A 21,132-nucleotide genomic window follows, 5' to 3' on the forward strand; every position below is an offset into this window, starting at 1 on the left:
TATGTCAGGGTGGCAAAATTTTTTTCAATTTTCAAAGCCTGTACATTGCTATTGTTAATAAATACATAATCTACATGAAGGCAATGACAAATGATGAAAGGAATCCAACAGCTAAAAAAAAAAAAAATACAGATTTCTTCTGGATGATGTTCTCTACTTGCCTCTGATTTCAGTAAAACTAGTTGAAGAGAAGAGTTTCAATTTTGTCACTATAAAGTCTGAAATGTAAATCCATGGCTGATTCATGTCAATGTATGGCAAAAACCACTACAATATTGTAAAGTAATTAGCTTCCAACTAATAAAAATAAATGAAAAAATAAAAAAGTCTGATAAGTCATGATAGCTAGATGTCTCCCCTCCTTTTATCAGTTTGATTTCCCTTGAGTCAGTGCTGTTCTATGCTCTTCCTCTTCAGCATCTGCATTTGAAGATCAGTTTTTTCATAGTTATCTTTCAGTTTTATAATAAAGGAGCAGATGTTTTCTAAAAGTGGTATTCGCACGATTTAATTTATTATAATAGTAGAAAAAGGCATGGCTGCCATCTGAACCTTGTTCTTGGAAATCTGCACTCTGACATTAACATGGTACTTTTAAAGAAAAAAACAGTTGCGTGTCAAAGATTACCATAATCATTACACACATTATACAAAAGTTGTATATCAAAATGTAAGCCATGTGGGTACAACTAGATGTTAATGAGTAGTGTCTACAAAGGTTAAATATAAATACACATAATTGTAGCTTTCTTGTGACAAGAAATTATTACTTTCTTTCTTACTCACAAGACATCTCTAAAATAACAAACTGAAATGAAAGTATATTTATTCTGCAATCATAACAGGACTAGGACATATACAATTATGGTACAGCATTTGAAGCATTTTGAATATGCATTGACACTGTCTGTTAGAAAAAATTACATTTTTTTCAACCAATGAAGTACTAATGATAGCATATTTGAATTTTGAAATTTAAAACTAGTGGAAGAAAATATATACCTTGCTTTGTGTCAAATTTCAATCAGTGCAAAATCTTAGAAAAACTCATCTAGTGCTAAGATAAAGTCTATAAAGAAGTTACTAAGCAAGGTTACCAGATAATTTTAACCTTATTCTATGAGGACAGATGGATTTATGAATTAATTTGTTCCTGTGTAGTAAAAACAAAGTGTAAATTAATATTATACTAAGTACCATGTACTAATTATGAAATAACTTGCATTACTGATAATTGTCATAATGTCATTTAATTGTCATAATTGTCATTTAATGTCATTGTGGATTTTAGCATAAAACAGATACAGCATCATGATAATAAAATGACACAATGCTAAGTGAAAAAATGATAAATTATATTTATTTTATGAATACAATGAATAAAATTCATATACATATATGCATGATATCAGGATTTGAAGAGAACGTTAAAGAGAAACAAACAGTTTAAAATTTACAACAGCAAATGTATCGTTTTCTCTTGTATTTATTACTATAACAATTAAGATGGGATAAATTTATCCTGCAAAATGAATTTTAGTAGCTATTCTGAAGACAATAAGAGGGCAATACTTAATAATAGCCCCCATGAAATTAAAATGAAAATTGAAAGTTGAAGGGTACTTGTGAAAAATTAAATTCTGCTAGTCATTTAATGTTGTGTTTTTTTTTTTTTATTGCAGGATAATGGATAATTGCTTTACAGTGCTGTGGTGTTCTCTGCCATACATCAATACAAACCAGTCATAATTAAATATATATATATAATGAAGTGAAAATCACTCAGTCTTGTCTGCCTCTTTGCAACCACATGGACTATACAGTCCATGGAATTCTCCAGGCCAGAAGACTGGAACGGGTAGCCTTTCCCTTCTCAGGGGATCTTCCCAACCCAGGGATCAAACCCAGGTCTCCCACATTGCAGGCAGATTCTTTACCAGCTAAGCCACAGGGAAGCCCAAGAATATGGAGTGGGTAGCCTATCCCTTCTCCAGCGGATCTTCCTGACCCAGAAATCAAACAGGGGTCACCTGCATTGCAGGCGGATTCTTTACCAACTGAGCTATGAGGGAAGTGCCATTATACACACACACACACACACACACAAACACCCACTCTCACTGGAGTCTCCCCCATCTCATCACACTTTCGGTCATCACAGAGCACCAGTCTGGGCTCCCTGTGTTTTTTTTTAACCCTCCAATTTAGTTTCTATCTAAGAATTTATACTTGCTCTTTCCTCTGCTTTAATGCTCCCTCAACCCAACCTATCCCTGCTTAGCAGCCTCCGTCATTTTATTCAGCTCATGCTTTAAGGAAAAACTTATCAAAGGGTACTGTGCTAATTATTCTATAGAAAGCAATAGTATCTACGTTCATAGCTCTCTAATACTTATTTATTCTTTGCAAAAGAGCATAGAGATCCCTGATATTGTAATGGGGAAGAATAAACATGGCTCAATATTAGATGTATTTCTTTTCCTTTAATCTCCGTATTCTATTGCTTTTGCTACAAGTTAAGAATTTTGCCTATAGCTTGAAATATAAAGGATAGGCCATTCTCAAGGCTCTGACCTTTAACTGTATAACACTTTCCCATTCATAGCGAGATTAAAACATCACATAACAGAGACTAACATCTGTTTTATTGGATGTTTACATGAGCATTAAGACCTGAACTAGTTGCAATAACAAAGGGTTCTGACACAAGAATTTTGTAAGAACCAACTATTCAGTCTCTCCTTTTGGAGCCTGAATTCTAACTCAGGGAAGACAGTTCTTTGGGATACTCACTAGCCCAATATCTTCTCGGTGTGTGGACATTCCAAATAAAGTCACTATTTATTGCCCAAACAACTCGTCTCTTGAGTTATTACTCTTGTACTACAAGCAATATGAGCTTGAATTTAGTAACAATATATGTGTGTATTTATTTCCTATCTACCTCCTAAAGAATATCAACACAGATATGTTCTGCATTATTTGCTGATATATCATAGAAGAGTAACTGATGCATATATACGGTTCAATAAATACATGTTTGGATGAAATCAATAACCTCAGATATGAAGATGACACCACCCTTATGGCAGAAATTGAAGAAGAACTAAAGGGACTCTTGAAAAAGTTAAAGAGGAGTGTGAAAAAGTTGGCTTAAAACTCAACATTCTGAAAACTAAGATCATGACATCCAGTCCCATCACTTCATGGCAAATAGATGGGGAAACAGTGGAAACAGTGGCTGATATTTTTCTGGGCTCCGAAATCACTGCAGATGGTGATTGCAGCCATGAAATTAAAAGATGCTTACTCCTTGGAAGGAAAGTTGTGACCAACCTAGATAGCATATTGAAAAGCAGAGACATTACTTTGTCAACAGAGGTCTGTCTAGTCAAGGATATGGTTTTTCGAGTGGTCATGTATGCATGTGAGAGTTGGACTACAAAGAGGGCTGAGTGCAGAAGAATTGATGCTTTTGAACTGTGGGGTTGGAGAAGACTCTTGAGAGTCCCTTGGACTGCAAGGAGATCCAACCAGTCCATCCTAAAGGAAATCAGTCCTGAATATTCATTGGAAGGACTGATGCTGAAGCTGAAACTCCAATACTTTGGCCACCTATGCGAAGAGCTGACTCATCTGAAAAGATTCCAATTCTGGGAAGGATTGAGGGCACAAGGAGAAGGGGATGACAGAGGATGAGATGGCTGGATGGCATCACCAACTCAATGGACATGGGTTTGGGTGGATTTAGGGAGTTGGTAATAGACAGGGAGGCCTGGCGTGCTGTGGTTCATGGGGTCGCAAAGAGTCAGACCCAACTGACTGAACTGAGACTGAATGAAAACAAGCTTAAAAGTCCAGCAACAACAAAACTAATCCTGCCATTCTTCCATGTTCCCAAACTCCACTGTGAAGAGGCATGGGGGTCAGACAAGACAGAGGGTCAAGTGAAAGTGAAAGTCTCTCAGTCATGTCTGACTCTTTGTAACACCATGGACTATACAGCCCATGGTATTCTCCAGACCAGAATACTGGAGTGGATAGCCTTCCCCTTCTCCAGGGGAACTTCCCAACCCGGGGCTCGAACCAAGGTCTCTCACTTTGCAGGTGGATTATTTACCAGCTGAGCCACAAGAGAAGCCCATATAGAGTCAAAGTTCCATATATTTCCCTTGATATTGATCTAATGGTAACTTGCAGAAGCTTGAGACAGGGAATGTATAGCAGATTTGAACTGATGGAAGAAAAATCAGCTAACAACCAATATCTTCCAAATGTACAAACTTAATTTAGAAAAGGCAGAGGAACCAGAGATCAAATTGCCAACATCCATCAGATCATAGACAAACCAAGGGAATTCCAGAAAAACATATACTTTTGCTTCATTTACTATGCTAAAGCCATTGACTGTGTGGATCAAAACAACCAGTGAAAATTCTTAAAGAAATGGGAATACCAGACCACCTGACCTGCTTCTTGTAAAACCTGTATGCAGGTAAAAAGGCAATAGTTAGAACCAGACATGAAACAATGGACTGATTCATAATTTGGAAAGAAGTACATCAAGGCTGTATATTGTCACTCTGTTTATTTAACTTATATACAGAGTACATCATGTGAAATGCTGGGCTGGATGAAGCTCTAGCTGGAACCAAAATTGCCCAGAGAAATATCAATAACCTCAGATATGTAGATGGAACCACCCTAATGGCAGAAAGCAAAGAGGAATTAAAGAGTCTCCTGATGAAGGTGAAAGAGGAGAGTGAAAATTCTGGGTTAAAAACTCAACTTTCAAAAAAAAGAAGATAATGGCATCTGGTCCCATCACTTCATGGCAAATAGATGGGGGAAAAATGGAAACAATGTTCCTTGGAAGAAAAGCTACAACAAACTTAGACACCATATTAAAAAGCAGAAACATCACTTTGCCATCAATGGCCTCACCAGTCAAAACTATGGTTTTTGCAGTAGTCATGTACCGATGTGAGAGTTGGACCATAAAGATGTCTGAGTGCTGAATAATTGATGCTTTCAAATTGCGTTGCTGGAGAAGACTATTGAGAGTCCCTCAGACTACAAGTAGATCAGATCAGTCAGTCCTAAAGGAAATCAACCTTGAATATTCATCGGAATAGTCAAGGACTGATGGTCCTTGAATATCAGAAGGACTGATGCTGAGTTGAAGTTCCAATAATTTGGCCAACTGATGCGAAGGACCAACTCACTGGAAAATACCTTGAGGATGGGAAAGATTAAAGAAAGCAGGAGAGGGGAACAACAGAAGATGACATGGTTGGATGTCATCACAGATTCAATGAACATGAGTTTGAGTAAACTCCAGGAGACGGTGAAGGATAGGGAAGCCTAGTGTGTTGCAGTCCATGTTGTTGAAAAGTGTCAGACACGAGTTAGCAATTGAACAAGAACAAAATGGAGAGTACCTACTTGGAAGAATAGATAGAGACAATCTAACTATCAAAAGCAAAACATACATGCTTTTCAAACATATACGGAACATTTTCCGGGATAGACTAGATGTTAGGCCATAAAATAAGAATCAATAAATTTAACATAATTGACAATCTACAAAACATATTCTCTGACCACACTAGAATAAATTAAAAGCAATGACAGGAGAACATTTCTGAGATTCACAAATATATATTAATTTAAAAATACACTACTATATAACCAGTGACTCAATGAATAAATCACAGAAACAACTTAGTTTGATAACAAACAAAATAGTTTGATATAAAAATAACTAAAAATGCAGCATTCTAAATATTGGGGTATACAACTAAAATAGTGCATAGAGGGAAGTTTATAGAGTGAAATAGCTCCATTATAAAAAAGAAATAGTTTAAATCAGTCTTCTCTCCTTCTATGTTAATAAACAAGGAGGTGAGGAAAGACAGATATAAATCCAAAGTAAGCAGAAGTAAGAAATAAGGATGGAAACAATAAATATTAAATAATATTTAATCAAATTACAGCATGAAAACAATAGAGAAAAATAACTGACAACAAAATTTGTTTCCCTGAAAAACAACAACAACAACAACAAACCCAAAACTTTTAACTGGAATGACATAGATAGAGGAGAAAGACAGAGAAGACCTAATTTATTAAAAAAAGAAATAAAAGAGTGAGTATTGCTACCCAAATTATGAATATAAGGAGGACTATATGGTGATAAAACAATAATAATGCATACTGAAAAATTAGATAACCTACTAATGGACAAATTCTCAGTAAGACATGAGCTACCAAAACTCACTCAGGAAGAAACAGAAAACCTGAGCTGAAATAGTAACGTAAAAAATTATTATGAACCAAAGCCCAGGCACAGAAATTTTAACCAGTGAATCTACAATCATTTAAACAACATTTAATACCAATCCACAAAGAGCTGGACATGACTGAACGACTGAACTGAACTGAACTGATACCAATCCTTCTCAAAGTCTTTTAAAATATAGAGAATAAAACACTTCCCAACTCACTGTATAAGGACAGTCTTAGCTTAACATCAAAACTAGACAGGGATATCACAAGGGAAGAAACTATTTTGAAGTAAACAAGAATAAAAAAAAATCTATAAAAGCTGGGAGATACAATTAAAGCTATGCTAAAAAGCAAAATGGCAACACTGTATGCATATATTGGAAAAGACAGAAAGTGTCAAGTCAATAATCTAAGATCCCACCTCTAGAATTAGTAAAAGGAGAACAAAATAATATTAAAAAGAAGGAAGAAAGCAATAAATATAAGAGCATAAATCACTGAAATTTAAAGAGAAAAAAATAAAAGGAAATAAACAAAATATTTGTGTCTTTCAAAAAAATACAATGTACATACCTCTATCAAGACTATAAAAGAAAAAAAGCAATGAAACACAACTTATCAATAACAGGAATAAAATAGAAGCTATCATTATAGACACTGCAGACATAAAAAAAAAGATGACTTAGACTGAATGGACCAAATCTCTCCAAGTTACCAACTAGCACATACAATATGAAAGAGATAATTTTAATTGACCTATAACTACTAAAGAAATTAAACTCCTGACTTAGAAAACTTCTTTAAAAAAAAAATATCTCCTGGCTCAAATAGATACACTGGAATATTCTATCAAAAGTTTAAGGAAAAGATAACACAAATTCTACACAACTCTTCCCAGAAATAGAAGCATAGAGAACACTTTCCAAGTAATTGCTGTGTGACCTGATACCAAAAATAGTACATGTTAGCTTAAAGTAAGAAAACTACAGACCAATAACTCTCATGAACATAAATGCAAAATCATCAGAAAAATATCACCAGAATACAGCAATATACAAAATAATTACACTTCATGAACAAATGGAGTTTATTATTTTGAGACCAGCCTGGTTCACTATTCAGTAACAGTCAATGTAATACAGCTTATTAAGAGGTTAATAAAAATTACATAATCCTATTGAACAATGCAGAAAATGATTAAAAAATTTTAGAAAACGTCCATGTTAAAAAAAAAAAAAAAAACACCTCCAAAAAACAGGAATAAAAGAGAACTTCTTCATCTGTGCAACTAATATCTAAATAAAATATACCATTAACTGTACTCAACAGTGAAAGACAAAAATGCCTCTCACCTTAATATCTGAAACTCCACTCTCACCACTCTGATTTACTACAGTACTGCAATTTCTAGGCAGTGCAATAAGATATTGGAGAAGGCAATGGCACCCCACTCCAGCACTCTTGCCTGGAAAATCCCATGGATGGAGGAGCCTGGTAGGCTGCGGTCCATGGGGTCACGAAGAGTTGGACACGACTGAGTGACTTCACTTTCACTTTCCACTTTCATGCATTGGAGAAGGAAATGGCAACCCTCTCCAGTGTTCTTGCCTGGAGAATCCCAGGGACGGGGGAGCCTGGTGGGCTGCCGTCTATGGGGTCGCACAGAGTCGGACACGACTGAAGCGACTTAGCAGCAGCAGCAGCAATAAGATAAAAAAGAAAATAAAAACCGTATTACCAGAATCAGATAAGGAAAAATATATATATTTTTTCCCTATTTTGAGATGAAGTTATTGTTTATGTAGAAAACCCGAAAGAATTTACAAAGATCTACTAGAAGTAACAGCTGAGTAAGTTTAAGGATACAAAATAAATATACATTTTATTTCTAAATACTAAAGTAAACATAAAAACAACTGTATTTCTAGATAATAGCACTGAGCACATGCAACTGAAGCTAACAATGTATTACCAGTTATACACACTCAAAAAAAAGTAGGGAAAATTCTAATATTTATAGAATTTATATACTGAAAACTATAAAACACTGATGTTGAGAGACTCAAGAAATTCTGAATAGATGAAGACCTTGTGCCTATGGATGGTACTGTAAAAAATGATGAAGATGCCAAATTTCTCTAAGTCATATAAAAGTTTAAGACATTTTCTATCAAAATCTCAGTAAGACTTTTAAATTATGGATAAATATTTTTTAGATTTGTATGGAAAAGCAAAGGAAGTAGCAGAAACAATTTTGAAAAAGAACAAGTTGAGTATAGTTGATCTACTAGATTTCATAACTTATTATATTGCTAAAATGATCAAGACTCTATGGTGTTGCTGGAGGGATTTGCACATAGAACAATGGACTAGAATTAAGAAGCCAGAAATATATCTACACAAATAGGCACAGCTAGTGTTTGTCAAAGGTTCAAACATAATTCAAATGGGAAAGATAGTCTTCTGAACTAATGGTACTGGAGCAATTGCACTTCCATAAGGAAAAAAAAGCAAATAAATAAAAACAAATAAATAAACAAAAAATTAAGTTGGAGAAAATCCTTGGTATCTAGGGCGAGACAAAAGTACCTAATGTTGACATGAAAATATGATTCATCAAAGCAAAAATTGACAAACTGGACTTATAAAGATTAAAAAATCTTTATTTAACACTGAAAAAAGGATGAATATAAACCATAGACTGACAGAATATATTTGTAAATCACATATATCCGACAAAGGACTGCTATCTATAATAAACAAAGAACTCGCAAATCCCAACACTAAAACAAGTGACAAAAACCCAGCTAGAAAATGGACAAAAAATGTAAAGAGATATTTTACTGAATAAGATACACAGATGCCAAATAATTGCAAGAAAAGGTGTTGAACATCAATAGATATTAGGGAAATGCAAATTAAAACCACAGTATAAAATCATTATATATCTATCAGAATGGTTAAAAAAAAAAGTGAAAACCAAATGTTGGAGTGGATATGAAGAAATGATCACTCATACACTGCTGGTGAGTTTGTCAACGTATAGGCTCTCTGGAAAAGTTTGGTAGATCCTTATATCAAACATGCAGCTACCATACAACCTATATCCTTTGGTATTTCCCTTAGATAAATGAAAGTATGTACACATAATTATTTTTGAAGCTATCCTAAAATAGCTTATAGAATACAAAAAAATAAAACTTTCTCCTGAAAATATAAATTTTTACATGAGGATTAATTTAATATTTCTTAAATAATCCCATAAGGTAATAGTTCACAACTCTTATTTACAGTAGAAGAAATGAATGACCTGAGTTTGATAGTGTCCAAAAATGTATATAATTATTCCAAAATAAACTTACATAATAAATTGTACAGAGCAATTATTATTTTGTTACAAACGAAGTATGGAAAAGCCAAAAACTTTTAATTTTCCTAAAAACACAAAATAGCTAAAATGAGTAAATTTGTCTCATTATCCCAGTTCAACAAATACTCTAATATAATAGCAATAAAAACTTAAATAGTGGGAGAGAACAAGATGGCAGAGGAGTAGGTGGAGCGGAGCACCTCTCTCTCCACGCACGCCTCAGGAATACACCTTCATCACAAGTGCATGCAGAACACCAGCTGAGACCTGACAGGAGCACCTGACCAGCAGAAGAGAATATACAGAACCACGCAAAACTCGGTAGGATGAAGGAACTAGGGGGAAAAACAGGAGTGTTAGTAGGACTGGACCTGACCTCAGTGGGTGGGGGAACTAAAGCAGGGGTCCTTCAGGGCAACTGTCTGAGTCAGAAGTAAAACAATTAAGGTTGAGAGCGAAACAGCTGATCTCTGGCAGTCTAAATAGAATCAGAATTAGTCTTTGCCACAGCCATGCATATACCCTGGACAGGGCTGCAGGTCCCCTGGAAGGCGCAGCAGATGCTAGCTGCAGTTTAGGGATTGTGGAGCAATCCCCGGGCGAGGGCTGCTGTTGACTGCAGAGAGACTGATCAAGGGGATGTGAGGGAGGAGACTGTGGTAGGAAATGCCTGTGAAGGAAAACCAGGCAGCCATGGAAGCAAGGCGATACTGCTGAGTCACGCATAGTGGGTGGAGGCATCACCATAACCTCTCCCCACAGGCCAGCATTAGCAGCTGAACAGTAGAGAGGCTGGCCCATCAATTGCCTGATCCACCGAACTAGAGTAGGACCCCACCCAGGGTGCCCCTTTAAGTGCCTGATATGCCAATCTACAGAGTAGGACCCCAGTCAGGGGGCCCCTCTATGTACCTGCCGCATGGAAAAATAGAGAAAGACCCCGAGCAAGAGAGCCCTATCAGTACCTGAAAGGGGAAAAAGACTGACCAAAGAGGCCTTCTGATTTGCCAGCTACAAGAGGCTCAAAAAAAGACTCTGATAGAGCCATAACTCCTGGGGCAGAAGCAGCCCATGTCTCTGCACGCTTTGCACCTCCAAGGTCCTGGCAAGCCAAGCAGCTGCACCACCATCACGTTCAATTCTCATGGGGGCAGAGCTGCCACAGGCATACAAAAAAATATCTTGCATCTATGCGTGCAGGGTCACTTCGGTTGTGTCCAACTCTGTGGCCCTGTAGACTGTGCCCTGCCACACTTCTCTGTCTGTGGGATTCTCCAGGTAATATTGGAGTGTATTGGCCAACACTGGTTGCCATAACCTTCTAGAGCGCTATATTTCCTGCTGCCCTAGCCACCAACTCCCCTGAGTACCTAGTGCTGCCAGAGCCCCCACAAACCAAGAAGCTGCACCACCTCCAAAACTGGCCCTCACAGGGGAAAATGCAAGTCCTCCAGGGCAGCCTCAGGAGCAAACCCCAGTGGATGACCCACATGCAGAAGTGGAAATACAACCACACTTGATACCCAGAGACAGTTTTGCTGAGGAAGAAGACTCAAAACCTTCCCACCAGCTGTAGATTAAACCCACCATGCAGATTAAATCCACATGATCCACTAGGCAGTCTGTGTGTCTACAGAATATATAAAAGAACACTGAGAGCTCCCACAAAAGTAAACATACTAGTTCTGGTAGCTGTGGACACTGGAGGCAAGAACAGACAGGAGTAGGACTAGATTAGAGTCCGAGCTGCCCTCACAGCAGGTCCGGAGACCAGCACAGTGTTGGAGGGCATCCTAGGGAGGGGAGGTGGGCTGTGACTCCCAGAGAGGGAAAGGACCCTGACATCAGTGACTCAAGAAAAACATTTATTATACTAATGTTCTGACTTGTTCTATAGATTCTTTTGGATTCCACCCGCCCCAACCGTGCCCCCCCACCGCCATTGTAGTTGTCAATTTTATTGCCACTATGAAATCTAATTAAGTTTTTGAGCTTTTCTTCCCCTCAGTCACATATTTTTATTGTTGTTAAAAACCTCTGTCACTATGTTGGGCTTTGGCAGTTTTGTGGAGTTTTCCTTTTCTTTTCCCCCCTTGTCTTTTCTCTTTTTTTTTTTAATTTTAATTTTTAAACCTATTGTTATGTTTTCTACATTTATTCACCTGTTTGCTTTTACTGGGGCTTCCCTTGTGGCTCAGACGTTAAAGCGTCTGCCTGAAATGTGGGAGTCCCAGGTTCAATCCCTGGGTCAGGAAGATATCCTGGAGAAGGAAATGGCAACCCACTCCAGTACTCTTACCTGGAAAATCCCACGGACAGAGAAGCCTGGTAGGCTACAGTCCATGGGGTCGCAAAGAGTCAGACACGACTGAGCGACTTCACTTTTGCTTTTCCTACTGTTCTTTTCAACTTGCAGTTAATCTTTAATGTATATAAATCTTCTTTATCTACCTTTATTTAATGTTGCATATCTATTCTTTCTTTCTTCTCTTGCTTTCCTTTCCTCTCAATGTATTTGTTAGTTTTATTTTCATTGAATTATTCCCCAATGGGCATCTTGCTTTAGTTTTGCTTTCCAGTTTACACTTTATTTAGTTTTGTTCTTCACTGGTAGATATAATTTTTGATTTCCTTTGTTTGCCAGGTTAATCTATTGTACTTTAGTTTTGTTGTATATGTGTATATTCAATTATATTTTTTATTGTTGTTATAAACTTCTGCCTCTGTGTTGGGCTTTTACAGTTCTATGGAATTTTCGTTTTTTTATCTTTCTTCTTCCTTTTTCCATTTTTTTATTATCTTTGTAAAAATTTTAATTTATATATATTTTAAACCCATTATATTTTTCTGAATTTATTCCTTTGTTTGCCTTTCCTACTGTTCTTTTCCCCTTGCAGTTAACCTTAGTGAATATAAATACTCTTCATCTATCCCTATTTAGCTTTGCATATCTATTCTTTCTTTTTTTTTCTTTCTTTCCTTTCCTCTCAACATATTTGTTAGTTTTGTTCCATTGCTTTATTCCTCACTTAGCTCCTTGCTTTAGTTTTGTTTCTGGTTTGTGTTTTAGTTAGTTTTGTTCTCAACTGGTAAATATTTCTGATTTCCTTTTTTCACCAGGTCAATCTACTGTACTTTGTTTTTGTTGGACTGTTTTGACTTGGCATATGGGTGTTTATGTTTATGTGTATATTACATTATTTTCATGTAATTTGCCTGATTTTTTAACTGCCATTTGTCTGGGGTTTATCTTTGGTTTCTTATTTTTGGGTATTTGTTTTAATCTCACATAATGCCATAACAAACCACTTGTTGAATATTCTTCCTGACCAGAGATCAAGCCCTGAGTCTTTGGAGTGGGAGCACTGACTCCAAGGCCCTAGACAACAAGAGAACTAAATCTAGGGAGTATCAAATAGTAAGAATTCACACTAATGAAATTGCTTGAACACAAGACTTGTCATCACCAAAAAACCAGTAGCACCCTATGCAGGACCCCTCATCTAAAGAACAAACAAAACAAAAATACAAACCAAATCATCAGCAGACAGGATTACCACCTCATTCAGCCTTGCCCATCAGAGGAAAAACAAACAAACAAGCAAAATGCAGCACAAATCTCACCCTAAATGAAGCTTACACAAACCACTGGACCAAACTTAGGAGGGCAGAAACCAAAAGGAAGAAAGAATTCAACCTTGAAGCCTAGGAAAAGGAGACCTTAAATGAAAAGGCAGAGAAATACTACACAAATGAAAGAACAAATTAGAAACACAGAAGTCCAAATAAATGAAGAGGGAATAGGCAAACTACATGAATTAATATTCAGAACAGTGATAGTAAAGATGGCCAAAAATCTTGAAAACAAAATGGAGAAAATGCAAGAATCAATTAACAAAGACTTAGAAGAATTAAAGAATAAACATACAGAGACAAACAACACAATTACTGAAATTAAAAATACTCTGGAAGGAATCAATAGCAGAATATCAGAAGCAGAAGAATGAATCAGTGAGCTGGAAGATAGAATGGTGGAAATAACTTCTGAAAAGCAGAATAAAGTAAAAAGAATGAAAAGAACTGAGGATAGTCTCAGAGACTCCTGCGGCAATATCTAATGCACCAACATTCAAATTATAAGAGTCCCAGAAAAAGAAGAGAAAAAGAAAGCGTAAGAGAAAATTTTTGAAGAGATTATAGTTGAAGATTTCCCCACCATGGAAATGGAAATAATCAATCATGTCCAAGAGGTGCAGAGAGTCCCATATAAGATTAAACCAAGGAGAAACATGCCAAGACACATGCTAATCAAACTAACAAAGACTAAACACAAAAAAAGACTGTTAAAAGCAGCAAGGGAAAAGCAGTAAGTAACATACAAACGAAACCCCATACATTTAACAGCTGATCTTTCAGCAGAAACTCTACAGGTCAGAAGGGAATGGCAGGATATATTTAAAGTACTGAGAGGGAAAAATCTAGAACCAAGACTACTGTACCTGACAAGGATCTCATTCAAAATTGATAAAAGGCTCTTCTGACAAGTATAAGTTAGGAGAATTCAGTACCACCAAACCAGCTTTACAATAAATGTTAAAGGACCTTATTTAGTCAAAAAATACAAGAGAAGAAAAAGATCTACAAAATCAACCCCAAATAATTAAGAAAATGGCAATAGGAACATATATATCTATAATTACTTTAAATGTAAATAGATTACATGCTCCAACCAAAAGACATAGACGGACTGAATGGATACAAAAACAAGATCCATATATATGCTGTTTACAAGAAACCCACTTCAAACCTAAAGACACACATAGACTGAAAGTGAGAGGATGGAAAAATATATACCATGCAAAAGGGAAGCAAAAGAAAGATGGAGTAGCAATCCTCATATCAGACAAAATAGACCTTAAAATAAGGAAGATTACAAGAGACAAGGATGGACACTACACAATGATCAAGGATAAATCCAAGCGGAAGACATAATGATTGTAAATATCTATGCACTCAACATAAGAGCACCTCAATATATAAGACAAACACTAACAAACATAAAAGGAGAAATTGACAGCAACACAATAAAAGTATGTCTTTTACACTCCACTCACCAATGGAGAGATCATCAAAACAGAATATTAATAAGGAAACACAAGTCTTAAATGATACATTAGAAGAGATGGATCCCATTGATATCTTCAGGACATTTCATCCAAATGCAGAAGAATGCATCTTCTTCTCAAGTGCACATGGAACATTCTCCAGCATAGACCACATCTTGGGTTACAAATCAAACCTCAGTAAATTTGAGAAAGTTGAAATCAAATCAAGCACCTTTTCTGACCACTGCACTATGAGACTAGATATCAATTACAAGGGGGAAAAAAAAAAAAAAAAAAAAAAAAAAAAAACAACTGTAAGAAACACAAGCACAAGGAGATTAAACAACACATTTCTAATAACCACCAAGTTACTGAAGAAATAAAAATGGAAATCAAAAAGATTCTAGAAACAAATGACAATGAAAACATGACAACACAAAACCTATGAGATGCAGCAAAAGCAGTTCTAAGAGGGAAGTTTATAGCAACACAATCCTGGGAAACAAGAAAAACATCAAATAGACAACCTAACTTCACACCTAAAACAACTGGAAAAAGAAGAACAAAAAAGTCCCAGAATTAGTAGAAGGAAAGATATCATAAAGATCTGAGCTGAAATAAATGAAAGAAACAATAGTAATGATTAATAAAACTAAAAGCTGGTTCTCTGAGAAGATAAACAAAATTGACAAACCTTTGGTCAGACTCATCAAGAAAAAAAGAGAGAAAAATCAAATCAACAAAACTAGAAATGAAAATAGAGAGGTTACAACAGACAATGCAGAAATACAAAGGATTATGAGGCTATTATGAAAAGCCATATGGCAATAAAATGGATAGTCTGGAAGAAATGGACAGATTCTTAGACAATTCAATCTTCCAAGACTGAACCAGGAAGAAATAGAAATTATGAACAACCCAATTCAAGCAATGAAACTGAGGCTGTGATCAAACATCTCCCAAAAAACCAAAGCCCAGGACTAGGTGGCTTCACAGGAGAATTCTATCAAACATTTAGAGAACAGCTAATGCTTCTCCTTCTAAAACTTTCAAAAACTTACAAAGGAAAGAACACTTCCAAACTCATTCTGTGAGGCCACCATCACCCTGATACCAAAACCAGACACAAAAAAGAAAACTACAGGCCAATATCACTGAAGAACATAGATGCAAGTTTCCTCAACAAAATTTCAGCAACACATCAAAAAGCTCATAAACCATGATAAAGTTGGGTTTATTCTAGGGATGCAAGGATTCTTTAATATATGCAAATCAATAAATATGATACACCATATTTACAAATTGAAAGATGAAAGTCATATGATAATCTCAATAGATTCAGAAAAAACCTTTGACAAAATTTGGCACCCAATTTTGCTTAAAACTCTTCAGAAAATGGGCATAGAAGGAACCTACCTCAACACAGGAAAGGCCATATATGATAAGCCTACAGCAAACATTATTCTCAATGGTGAAAAACTGAAAGCATTTCCCCTGAGATCAGGAACAAGACAAGGGTGCCCACTTTCACCACTATTATTCAACATAGTTCTGGAAGTCTTAGCTACAGTAATAAGAGAAGAAAAAGAAATAAAAGGAATCAAGATTGGAAAAGAAGTAAAGCTCTCACTGTTTGCACATGACAGGATACTCTACACAGAAAAACCCAAAATAGTATCAGAAAATTACTAGAGCTAATCAGTGAATTTAGCAAAGTTGCAGGATACAGAATCAATACACGGAAATCACTTGCATTTGTATATACTAACAATGAAAAATCTGAAAGAGAAATTAAAAAGTCAATCCCATTCACCATTGCAACAAAAATAATTAAATATCTAGGAATAAACTCACCTAAGGAGACAAAAGAACTGTACACAGAAAATTATAAGACACTAATGAAAGAAATCAAAGATGACATAATCAGAAGGAGAGATATTCCATGTTCCTGGGTAGGAAGAATTAATACTGTGAAAATGACTATACTACCAAATGCAATCTACAAATTTAATGCATTCCCTATCAAATTACCAAAGATATTTTTTCACAAAACTAGAACAAAAAAAATTCACAATTCATATGGAAACACAAAAGTCCCTGAATAGCCAAAGCAGTCTTGAGAAAGAAGAATGGAACTGGAGGAATCAATCTTCCTGAATTCAGATTATTCTACAAAGTGACAGTCATCATGACAGTAAGGTACTGGCACAAAAACAGAAACATAGACCAATGGAACAAGATAAAAAGCTCAGAAATAAATCCATGCTCCTATGGTCACCTTGTATTTGACAAAGGAGGCAAGAATACACGTTGGGGCAGATAGCCTCTTCAGTAAATGTTGCTGGGAAAACTGGACAGCTACACGTAAAAGAATGAAATTAGAACACTTCCTAACACCATACACAAAGATAAACTCAACATGGATTAAGGACCTAAATGTAAGACCAGAATCTATAAAACTCTTAGATGAAAACATAAGCAGAACACTCAATAACATAAATCAAAACAAGATCCTCTATGATCCACCTCCTAGAATAACAGAAATAAAAACAAAATTAAACAAGTGGGACCTGATGAAACTTAAAAGTTTTTGCACAGTGATGGAAATTATAGGCAAAGTGAAAAGACAACACTCAGATGGGAGAAAATAATAGCAAATGAAACAACTAACAAAGGATTAATTTCCAAAATATACAAGTAGCTCATACAACTCAATACCAAAAAAGCAAACAACCCAATCAAGTGGAGAAAAGACCTAAATATACATTTCTCCAAAGAAGACATGTAGATTGTTAGCAAATACATGAAAAGATGCTCAACATAGCTCATTATTAGAGAAATGCAAATCAAAACTACAATGAGCTATCACCCCACACCAGTCAGAATGGTCATCATCAAAAAGTCTACAAACAATAAATGCTGGAGAGGGTGTGGAGAAAAGGGAATGCTCTTGCACTGTTGGGGGAAATGTAAATTGATACAGACACTATGGGAGATGGTATGGAGATTCCTTTAAAAAAACTAGGAATAAAACCACCGTATGACCCAGCAATCCCTCTCCTAGGCATATACCCTGAGGAAATCAAAATTGAAAAAGACAGATGTATCCCAATGTTCACTGCAGCACTATTTACAAGAGCTAGAACATGGAAGCAACCTAGATGCCCATCGACAGATGAATGGATAAAGAAGTTGTGGTACATATACACAATGGAATGTTACTCAGCCACAAGAAGGAATGCATTTGAGTCAGTTCTGATGAGGTAGATAAACTTAGAACCTATTATACAGAATTAAATGAGTCAGCAAAAGAAAGATAAATATTGTATTCTAAGGCATATATATGGAATCTAGAAAAATAGTACTGAAGAATTTATTTACAGGACAATAGTGGAGAAACAGACATAGAGAATAGACTTATGGACATGGGGAGAGGGGAGGAGAGGATGAGATGTATGGAAAGAGTAACATGGAAACTTCTATTACCATATGTAAAACATATAGCCAATGTGAATTGGCTGTATGGCTCAGGAAACTCAAACAGGGACTCTGTATCAATCTAGGGGGGCAGGATGGGGTGGGAGATGGGAGGGAGGTTCAGAAGGGAGGGGATATATGTATACCTATGACTGATGCATGTTGAGGTGTGACAGAAAACAACAAAATTCTGTAAACCAATTATCCTTCAATTAAAAAAAATTTTTTTTAAAACCTAAATAGTAATAATAGTTGCACTTTTTGAAGCCATCCAGGTGTTGCACTACTGTCAGTAATATCAGTTTACAAAGCACTTATATTTTACCATCAGTTAGTGGGAAAGCTATATAAATGTCTTCCCTGTTTTCTAAATCTAGGATGAAAGAATATTCCAAACTTAGTAATACTTCTATGCATCACATTTTAACCAAAGAAGTTAGAGTCTATCTCAATGTAAATGCATTTGAAATATTATAGTCAATTCTAGAGCTACATTAAATAATGATACTGCTTTATAAATGAGGGAGTAATTCAGTATTTAACTAGACTCCTTTGTGTTACCTAGTGATTTAAAAATGCTGGAGTGTCATTAAAACTAGCTCTCCAAGTCAGAGAACCTACAAGAGTGAAATCAGCTCTTGGTAGATCTTCATTTCCTCCCACTCACCTCTGTTTTTTCAATTATATGTTCAGAAAATGTCTCAGTAGATCATATGTGCTATATTATGTTATTTCTTCTGTGTTTAGGCCTCTTTATATCTTGTCTTTGGAACTCTCTATCTCTTGTGTATTTCAGGGACAACTTCATTTGAAAATAAATAAATAAAAGCAAAAAATAAGGCTAAATATTTTATTTGGAACTTGCAAAGCATGGATACATTCATTTCTGTCTTCAAACACCATATTAATTTCCCTTCTTTAAGGGTCAGTAGGATGATCAGTGCTAATGTACCAAGAGTTTTACCCACTAATTCTTAGGCATTATTTGTGCAAATGTCACCAAACTGAAAAAGGCAAATATTCTATATTGTATAACCATAGCTTTGTCCTCACAGATCCCCAGGAAAAATTTCAGAAGGCAGATTTCTTGATTATTCTTATACATTAGAAAAAAACTACTAAATCACTTTAGCTATAATACATACATGCACGTGCCTGCATGCACGTGCGTGCGCGCACACACACACACACACACACACACACCCCTCCTATCAAGGCCTTACAGTCTACACTTTGAGAGCTGTTGTCATGGAGAAAACAGCATTTGCCAGAGCATAACTGCATGCAAAGTATGAGTCTGTATAGTACTGAAAAACTCCAAGAAGGATATATCATTTGGAACAGCAGCTACAATTAGGAGTCTTCATTTTATAAAATTTATTATAATCATTTATCTTCTTCAAAATTCACCTATGTTCAAATTATAAAATATATTCAAGGAAGTGAAAGAAATCTTTATAAAATAATAACAAAAACATTTTTCAAAATTTTGATAGTGGTACTAATCTTTGCAACCCTTGGAATCATACAATTTCTTTCATTTCATTCTTTTGGTAGGGAGACAGTTCTAAGGTTCTTGGCTTGCTAAATGTTCCATCCTATTTTTAACTTTGTAAATCTGGAAGTTATTGTAGAAAACTGCTCAGATCTAGATCTTATTTAATGTATTGCAAGGTGTATATTGGTTAAAATTCTGTGATCTACAGAGAAGCTTTCATTTTGAGTAATGGACCACACTTGCATCCTTGGTTGTCAGAAATTAGTTTTTGTTCAGTTTTTCAAAGTCGAATAATCCAAAATAATGACTCTTTCATTTTCCCATAAAATTACCTTGGTTAACATAAATTGACATGGAAAGTTGGATAAAAAGTTCGCAGAATGTAATTGTGTTGTTATTGCAGGGTCCTTCATGTGTATCTTCCTTCAGTTGAGGTTATTCCAAGTGGGTGAACTCAAAACAGAGTTCTTGCAAGTATGTGTCTTTAATGCTAGCAGAATTAGAAATATTTACTTATGGAAATTAAGATAGCCTTGGTGAGTTGCTCATCTATTTAGATCCTAAAAACTCCCTGACTAATTACTTAATTCAAAAAATACTCTATTAGACTACGCAAATACCCATGCTAGTTCTCTTGCCACGTCCTCAGATCATCCATACATTTCCTCTGTTGTTAACCCTACTACTTGACGTTTAGTAAACTGGGATCCTACTGTTACTACAAAAAGACAGAGAGATTATTTCAAATATTCTGTCTCCCTCCTGTATGTCTAGTCTTCAGAGAATATCCAATAAACTCTCTTCGAAGATGTAGGTGCTTTCAAAACCACACTTTTCTCAAGCTTTGATGAATGGGATGTCTCCTGGAATAATATTAGTAATTCTGTTTGAGGAACTGAATGATAAGATTTCATAAAATAAATCCATTACAGGATCCCTATTTTCATAGTCTTATCTCTATGTTATTTCAGAAATTAATATACTCTCAAAAGCATTTGGTTTGTATCAGTTGAGTGCCCATTTGGGGAAATTATAAGAAAGTCATTTAAATCCATGTCTGATTCATGTCAGTGTATGGCAAAAACCACTACAATATTGTAAAGTAATTAGCCTCCAACTAATTAAAAAAAAAAAGAATTAAAAGAAAGAAAGTATTCAACTGTATCAACTATCACTTTTAATTCAATAAATATTTGTGCATCATATATTTGTTGACATAGCTGAATCTAAAACTAATTTCTCATTGGTTAGGCTTTATTATATTTCATACATACATAAAGTATGTGTGAGTATATATATATACACATATATAAAGCATGTGCTTCATAGAAATATATTAGGTTTTACTCTTTTTTTTTTTTTTTTATTTTTTATTTTTTTTATAGTTGGAGGCT

This window comes from Cervus canadensis, chromosome 7 (genome assembly GCF_019320065.1).
Source record: "Cervus canadensis isolate Bull #8, Minnesota chromosome 7, ASM1932006v1, whole genome shotgun sequence".
NCBI classification, from domain to species: domain Eukaryota; kingdom Metazoa; phylum Chordata; class Mammalia; order Artiodactyla; family Cervidae; genus Cervus; species Cervus canadensis.